The sequence below is a fragment of the Phocoena sinus genome, chromosome 3 (assembly GCF_008692025.1).
Source record: "Phocoena sinus isolate mPhoSin1 chromosome 3, mPhoSin1.pri, whole genome shotgun sequence".
Taxonomy (NCBI): Eukaryota; Metazoa; Chordata; class Mammalia; order Artiodactyla; family Phocoenidae; genus Phocoena; species Phocoena sinus.
The window spans coordinates 126032326-126039945 of record NC_045765.1 but is presented as its reverse complement, the minus strand read 5'-3'; the positions used below and the strand labels follow the sequence as shown (position 1 = coordinate 126039945).

At 43.1% G+C, this 7620-nt stretch overlaps 1 long non-coding RNA gene across 1 annotated transcript; it reads left to right on the top strand.

Moving 5' to 3' along the window:
• Positions 1 to 491: 491 nt before the first annotated feature.
• Positions 492 to 2948, top strand: LOC116751478. Its single transcript, XR_004349270.1, has 3 exons — positions 492 to 927; positions 2169 to 2294; positions 2408 to 2948. It is a non-coding gene; the product is annotated as an uncharacterized LOC116751478 (long non-coding RNA).
• The last annotated feature ends 4672 nt before the right edge of the window (positions 2949 to 7620 follow it).

Genomic DNA, 7620 nt, shown 5'->3' with positions numbered 1-7620 from the left:
TTTCTGTGCTCTAACTGCTGTGTACCTATGTCCCAAAAGGACTGCCTGCCATGAGCTGTCCTTCCCAGCCATGGATGGCAGGGGTGGGAAATCTTTGAAACTTGCCCAACTCGAGGGCTCTCAGCCGTTGCTTTGACACCAGCAATCTGTTTAACCTGTTGGACCTTTATCACTTTTCCTGACCCCATAAAACAAACAGGGCTAGCAAAGGCACTGAAGAGCCTCCTTCAAAAGGCAGCTTGCCTGTGAGTCGTGGCAAAAAGCTGGAATGACCCTGCCAGGTCTTAGAAGCTTTAAGATTAACTGCATTGAACTTGATACATAGAAAACAGCACCTTGAAAATGAATCATCTGCTACTTCAGTATTTTCTAATTGCAATCACTCCCTCTCGGGGCATGTAATTAATTTACAGAGTTTAAAAAAAAGAAGTCAGGATTACTCACACAGTCTTGAAGATGCAATGTCAGCTATTTAGGACAGAAACATCCAAGGCCGTGTTAGAACATCAATTACGACTACATATGCGTTAAAGCAGGAACTGGCAGGCCTCTGGACCACAGCAACTATAGGACTCGGGGCTTCTCGTACGCTGGGCTATAATTTATGAAACTGAGCCCCAGATCCAGCCAATCATTTAGCTCCTCATAACAAGTCTAACTGGCTCTGGAAGGCTGAAAGGGCTGCACCAGAACAACAAAGATGAGATATTCCACATAACACTCAGCTGATCTGGAATCACTTTCTTTGCAGGGCCAGAGAAAAATCACCACTTCACTGTCTGAGGGAAGCAGGACAGAGGACCTGGGAAATGCGACCTCACCCTGGAGCAAGATCTTTTATGGTTTGGCAATCCCAACAGTGCTGGCCTTAAAGATCCCACCTACCGTTGGAACCCGGAGGGCAACTAGAGCAGCAAAAACCCGAAGGTAATTTTCATCTTTCTTTTTATTTTTAGTAGGAGTGATGCTGAGTCAAAATGATATATATTAAGTCACTTGGGCAACTAGGTATGCTTTGATTTTATGTGACCTTTTTGCACTCTCATCTATTGTAGGATCATTTACTATTAAGTATGAGTAGAGGGTGGCTTAATGTACCTGAAATAAACTTAAAACCAAAATGACCATTTGCGGAGGAAGAGAGATCATTTGCCAGAACTGTTTTTGAGCTGCCTTTTCAGACGGGCAGCCTTTTCACCCACCCACAGAAACAAGAATAAAGGCAGCTCAGGCAGGGAGAGGAAAGGGGTTTCATGGGTACAATTAAGTGCTTTTAGTGTCTTAAAAAGAATAACGGTGCTCAGACAGTACACAGGAAGACGCGGTATTGTTCTGACCCTTGGCACTTAGGCCATATGAGAAGGTACTAGGATGCACCTTGGTGGGATCGTTGGGGCAGAGAATAACACCAGCACAAGTTGGCAGAGCCCCCGTGGCCCAGGTTTCTGTTTTCTTGGCACTAGTTTCCTTATTTCCCATTACATTTTGAAGTGTTAGTTATGCCAACAGCTTGTTATACCATACTGCCAAATGTGTAGTTATTACTGGATCTGTGGGAAACATTTTAAGTCAAAAGAGATGACGGAAAGAGAAACTCAAAAAAGAAAGTAATGGAACTGACATACAGGTAGCCCAACACCACACCCTCAGATACTCAACATACTTTACCTAATGACAAATCCTTCCATATCCTCAGCAAATGGTGTGTTTCTTCAACAAATTTTGTAGCAAGTGTGACATTAGCACCAAAAATTCACTGTAATAAACTTTTAAATAATGAAATCAATCATTATACTTTCAAGTGACAATAGAACCTCCACAGTATTAAACTCATGTCAGTTTTATATGCTCCCAAAGGAAGAAGCCAGGAAGGGAAACTTGCTTTGTTTAGTGATGAAATATAAGGAACAGTAACAGAAAAGACATTTATGCCCTTTTTGTTTGCTGTAGATAGTTGACTGAATTCAACTTGAGATTTGACCCCAAGAAGAAAAACAGAGCAGTACACAGGGAACAGAAAAAGTAATCCATTCTCAATTCCCCCAAGATTTGTTCTTTGAATTGTCTAACTTGTGACTAGCCAGGGAGGAACATTTCACTCTGTTTAAATATTTTTATTTAATTAAATTGTTTACTTGACAATTAATATAAAATTGTTTATTTGACAGTGCTGCTGCCTATGGTGACTATGTGAGAATTGAAACTTCTGAGGGAAGCCAGGTTGTTAAAACTGTGATTCCCTTTACTCAGCTAACACGGATGATCTAGTCTGAAAGCGAAAGCAAGCTCTTAAGGTAATGTTGTCACTGAAACCTCAACACACAACACTCCCTGTTTCTCATTCCCTGAAAAATATTACATTAAAATCCCTTCAAACGCCCATGTTCAAATCTCCATTTGTCAACAGACAAGTCCAAGGATACGCTAAACTAAGGCATTTAAGTCACTTCACATGATAATTGTCCAGAAGTTTCCTATAGGAAAACTTCATGTTTGACAACTTTGAAGATAACCATCTCACCACTCAAGACAATGGCCAACAAACATCCAGCAAGTCCTTGAGTTAGAAGCTTTCTCAGCTTCTGGAGATTGTCTGTGTCAATATAAAACTCAGTTTCCAACTGACCCCTTGTGCCCTGACCCTTACAAACACTAAATGTTTTGTTTGACTCAACTGCAAGCTGTTCATCTGTTAGTAAGTAATGCATGCCCGAAAACACATGCATGATGAGAGCTTTCTAAAAGACCAGCATGGGCTTCCCTTCCTATAATCATAACAGTCGTGATAGCCTGAGACATGTTACTGCTACTTGGCAATTTGAGGGGGAGGGGTAGATATTTAGTGCCTGGAGCTGTCACATAGCAGGGAAAACCCCACATTGGGATGAGGGAAGTGATGTCTCAGTACAATCCAATTTAAGGGGATTATACCGTTTACATTTGATTTCAATACCTTATTAAAAAACAATGCATTGAAGGAGGAAATTTAAAAATACACACAGATACTCTAATCTTCTTTTGCCTAAAGTTGTTAGTGCAGTGTGTTAAAGTCAGCTAGGGGGCTTCCCTGGTGGCACAGTGGTTGAGAGTCTGCCTGCCGATGCAGGGGACATGGGTTCGTGCCCCGGTCCGGGAAGATCCCACGTGCCGCGGAGCGGCTGGGCCCGTGAGCCATGGCCGCTGAGCCTGAGCGTCCGGGGCCTGTGCTCCGCAACGGGAGAGGCCACAACAGTGAGAGGCCCGCGTACCGCAAAAGAAAAAAAAAAAGTCAGCTAGGTATCACTGCCCATCAGTCAGGGCTTGTGCTAGCAGGTTCTGGGCAGAAAGACTACCTCCATCATCACTATCAATTAATATCTGTTGGCTGTTGCATCCAGCACTGAGAGGCTCGTGGTATACAAGGGTCACCCAAACAGCTGAATTCCATTCTTACTCATTTCCTGGATCTCCACCTCACAGATAAGAATCAAGATGATCCCAATAAAAGTAGCTCAGGAATGCAAACCTCTTTCTGGACCAAAAACTGTCAGCAAATCTCAAATATCAGAGCAACTCTGGTTGACTGAAAAGTGTCCCTATATCTGGGCCAGGAAGGATTTCTAGGCCCATAAGCTAATCTGTCTGGCCCTGCAGTTTATGAGGCCAAAGGAGCTGCTCATAAGAAAACTCATAAGAAACATCCAGACCCAACATGTCGGTGTGTCAGACCAGCTGAGATTGGCGGGATGTTAACTGCACTCCAAGTGATGTGGATAAATAGGCCCATTGTTTTCACAGCACTGGACTCCGCCTAAAGAAACCCTAGACCTTGGACCAGGTTGCTGGGTAGTGTGGGGGAGGACTGCTGACAGTTCAATGCCAGCTCTTGGAGCCACTGTCTATAGTGTAAACCGAAAGAGACGCAGTTACTTAGAAAAACGTCAGCAAGAAGGCCTGCTCACTTTAACAAAGTAAAAAAAAAATTTTTTTTCACTTCTATAAAAAGGCATTTATATATGGTGGTCATTGCCGGGAGTAAGCTTATGTTCTTGGTTCAGATAACAAAACACATCATCTGGGCACACAGACCTCACAATCAAACTTGTTCTTGGCCCATGGGGGGATTTTTTGTGGCTGTTTTTCAGCTGTCTCCCGAAGAACATGAATGTTTGGAAATGTACTAAAAATGCATGTGACAAGATTCTAAACCATATTATACATAAAATTAACCTAAATCAACAACCTTTTGCACTCATATATAGTCAAAACTCTTCTTCTAGGTAACGAGACGTGAGCGAAAGGATATTTCTTTGGCCTTGCTGTTTGTCAGTGTTTGTCAAAAGCCATACAACAATACGGATACAAAATAGGCAATCACTTGCATTTGGAAGAGAAAAATTTGAAGGGTTGCATTCTTCATATTTGATGCTAAAACCGCCTCTTGTTTCAAGCAATGTGTAAGCATTATAGCATGGAGGTTGAGAGCATAAATTCTGAGCCAGACTGCCTGGGTTCAAATCCCAGCTGACTCTTAACTGTGGACTTGGGGCAAGTTACTTAAGAACTCTATGCCTCAGTTTCCCCATATGAAAAATGGTGCCACCCACAGTAACTACCTCCTGGGGCTGGTGTGAAGATTAAATGGGCAACACCTGCTTAGAACTGAGCCTCTTACGTGGTGAACATTCATTAAAAGAAAACGATCATTTGTTTTATGATGATTATTAAGCTCATTGCAATAAAGGTACACAATATCCAAAATGGAGGTGAATTACTAAACAGCCAGATATGGTGAAATATATCTATTAACATTACATATTTCATTTCAGGTAATATTTATACAAGTAAGAGTTTTGTCTTAAGGCATCTGAGATAAAAGCTCAAGGAGGTGGGTCTGTTAACTGTCAGTTTTCTGCCTGGTTATCACTTGACATTTTCAACCCTGCCCCGCGTTTACTGTGTCACACAAGGACACTAACCTAGGAAATGACACAGAAAGGACTTATTGTAGTAGACATGATTCATATGATAGTTGGGACGAAGTTCAGGCTAGTTTAAAGATTCCTGCATGAAGGCAAAAAAAATAATGGAAGCCATTCATTTCAGTCATGGTACCCTAACCAAAAAAAAGATTTGAAGGGAGAAAAAAAAAAGAGAGAGAGTTACCTATCATGAACAGCAGTGCTGATTATCCAAAGACATGAACCGTGTCTAGAATTCATGCTGACTTCTCAGCTTAGATATGAGAGAACACTGAAGCTAATTATCTCCTTTCCTCCTGCGATAGGGGATTTCTCAGTTTAGGAGATTATTAACTGAAACTTCTACTTACTCACTGAGAAGGTGCAGAGAAAAAACAGTCTGCTTGGTGAGGGAGCAGCCACCCTAGGGAAGGACAATAGACTTCTACACTCAGTCATTCCTGCATTCATTCATTCACTGACGAGGGGTCTTGCCCCTTATCTCCTTCCACGCCCACACAAACACCCACCAGTCACATCTCATCGCTCACAGGGCCTCAGGGAGCCCACGCTCTCTGACCCTATGCTTCTGAGGATGTCCCTCTCCATCTGCATGCCGCTCCCCAGCACCTACAACTGAGACCAAGGAAAAGCCCCTCCTTCCCAGCAAACCCCTTCCTACCCCGCTCCTCTGCATGACGGTGCTTATTCCCTGCGGGATAAATTAATGACTCAGCACCATTTACCTCATGAATTAGCAGGACAAATAATCAGTGGGAAAATTGGGGAACATTTTCCATTTAGCAAAAAAAAAAAAAAAAAGATTTCAAAATGAAATCTAGGGTACTTTCAACAAGATCCAAAATGAAATCAAATGTTAAGGCTTAATAGTCCCATAGACAGACTCTTCACTAGAGTTAGAGAATCATCTCTGGTCTTTCTCAACAAGTTGATAAAGAAACGCAAGGAAGCCTACCCAGGTTGCTAGAAATGATTGCATATGTGAAAGGTTTGTACGGAGTCCAGCAGGGAGTTGAATGAGCTAAACTAAGTCTCTTTATTCTAATTATCCTGCTCCTGACAGAGGAATGCAACAGAAAGGGGGAGGTCTCAGATTCAGGGATGGGTGATTATCTCCCCCACTCCCCTAGGCTGCATCAGCTCCAGAGTTGGACATGAAGTTTCTCTCCGGGGCCCACTTATGCCACTGAGTCCTTGCCACCTGCAGTATTGCTGCAGTCCAGGCCTGTTACTGAGGGGACAGTCACTGGGCACTGGACATTCACCAAAGACAAGGACGATGGGAAGGGCTGAAGAATTAAGAAAACAGTATGTTGGAAGGTAACCAACAGAATTGTGACACAGGTCCAATGTGTCTTTAGGCCCTCTCCCACTTCACCTCTGCCCTGCACCTCAAAATATATATATATTTTTTTTCCTTATATATATATATATATTTTTTCCTAATCTCCCCAGCTTCCTCCAACAAAGTGGTCCACAAAGGAGCCTGTCCTCCCCTCCCACCAAATGAATCCTCTTGGGTGCCATCCCCAGAGCAACCAGATTAAACCAGTCTGTGCCACTATGATTAAATGTCCCTGTCATCTTGCACGTGGCACTTCATTTTAATAGAGGCTTTCTAGAAATAAACTTGAGAACCAAGGAATTTACAACACTGAACACTTCAGGCCCCTTGGAGCATGACAACAAAGGCATGCAGAAGGCAGGCGGGGCTTTCTGGGCCCTGGGACCCACACCAGCATATCAGTTGCCTTCTCCTCTCAGGAGTGGGCCACCGTGACACACAGCCCGGAGCCAAGGAGAACGCTGGGTTTTCACTCCTTCGGGCAAGGCCAGTTGGGCATTGCACAACCCATATAACCACTCATACAGTCATGTCTCTGTGGTCCCTGAGGCTTCCCTCTCTATTTACAGAGCACAGGCTACCATCAGTCAAGATTTCTCAATTTTTAGTCCTCCCACAATAGAGATAAATACTTGGCGTCTCAAAAGCACTTTGGCTATGGGGACACATTTGTGATCACCGGTTACTAAGAGGCATAAGTCTCACAATGTCTCCCAATCCACAGGATTTTTTTTTTACTTTCTTTTTTTGCCACGAGAATTTAAGCACAGACATCAGAGCAGTGGAAGGAGAGCAGATGGCACTTGTGTCCCATGTGCTTTGAAAAATAATGCAGAAGCGCTTGAACTTCTTGCGCGTTGGGATTGGTGAAGGTGCTTGTTAACATGGTAGATCTTTGATCCCACCACAAGATGCTCATCTCACAGGTCTAGAATGGAGCCGAGAAATCTGCATTTTTTTACTGGTACACACACCCCTGCCCCTAGGCTTGTTAAACCAGTCATCACAGATTACCCTTGAGAAGCATTGAGATAGTGCATGCAAACCACTTAATATAAAACCTGGCATGTTACAAAGTGCTCAATACTTACTAGCTGTAATTATTAAGAGTTGGAATTGATCCCAACTTCATATACTCTACTCAGACCTAACCTTGGTTAAGTGAAAATTACACGTGGGTGTGGCAGCGTGATAGCAAGCCAGGAGCTAGTTTAGTGCAAGGAAAGAGAAATGAGGGATACGGGACAGAGATAGCCTAATTTGTGTTCTTCTAGTGATCTATTAGCCTTTGACGAAAACTCTTGAGCCTCAATT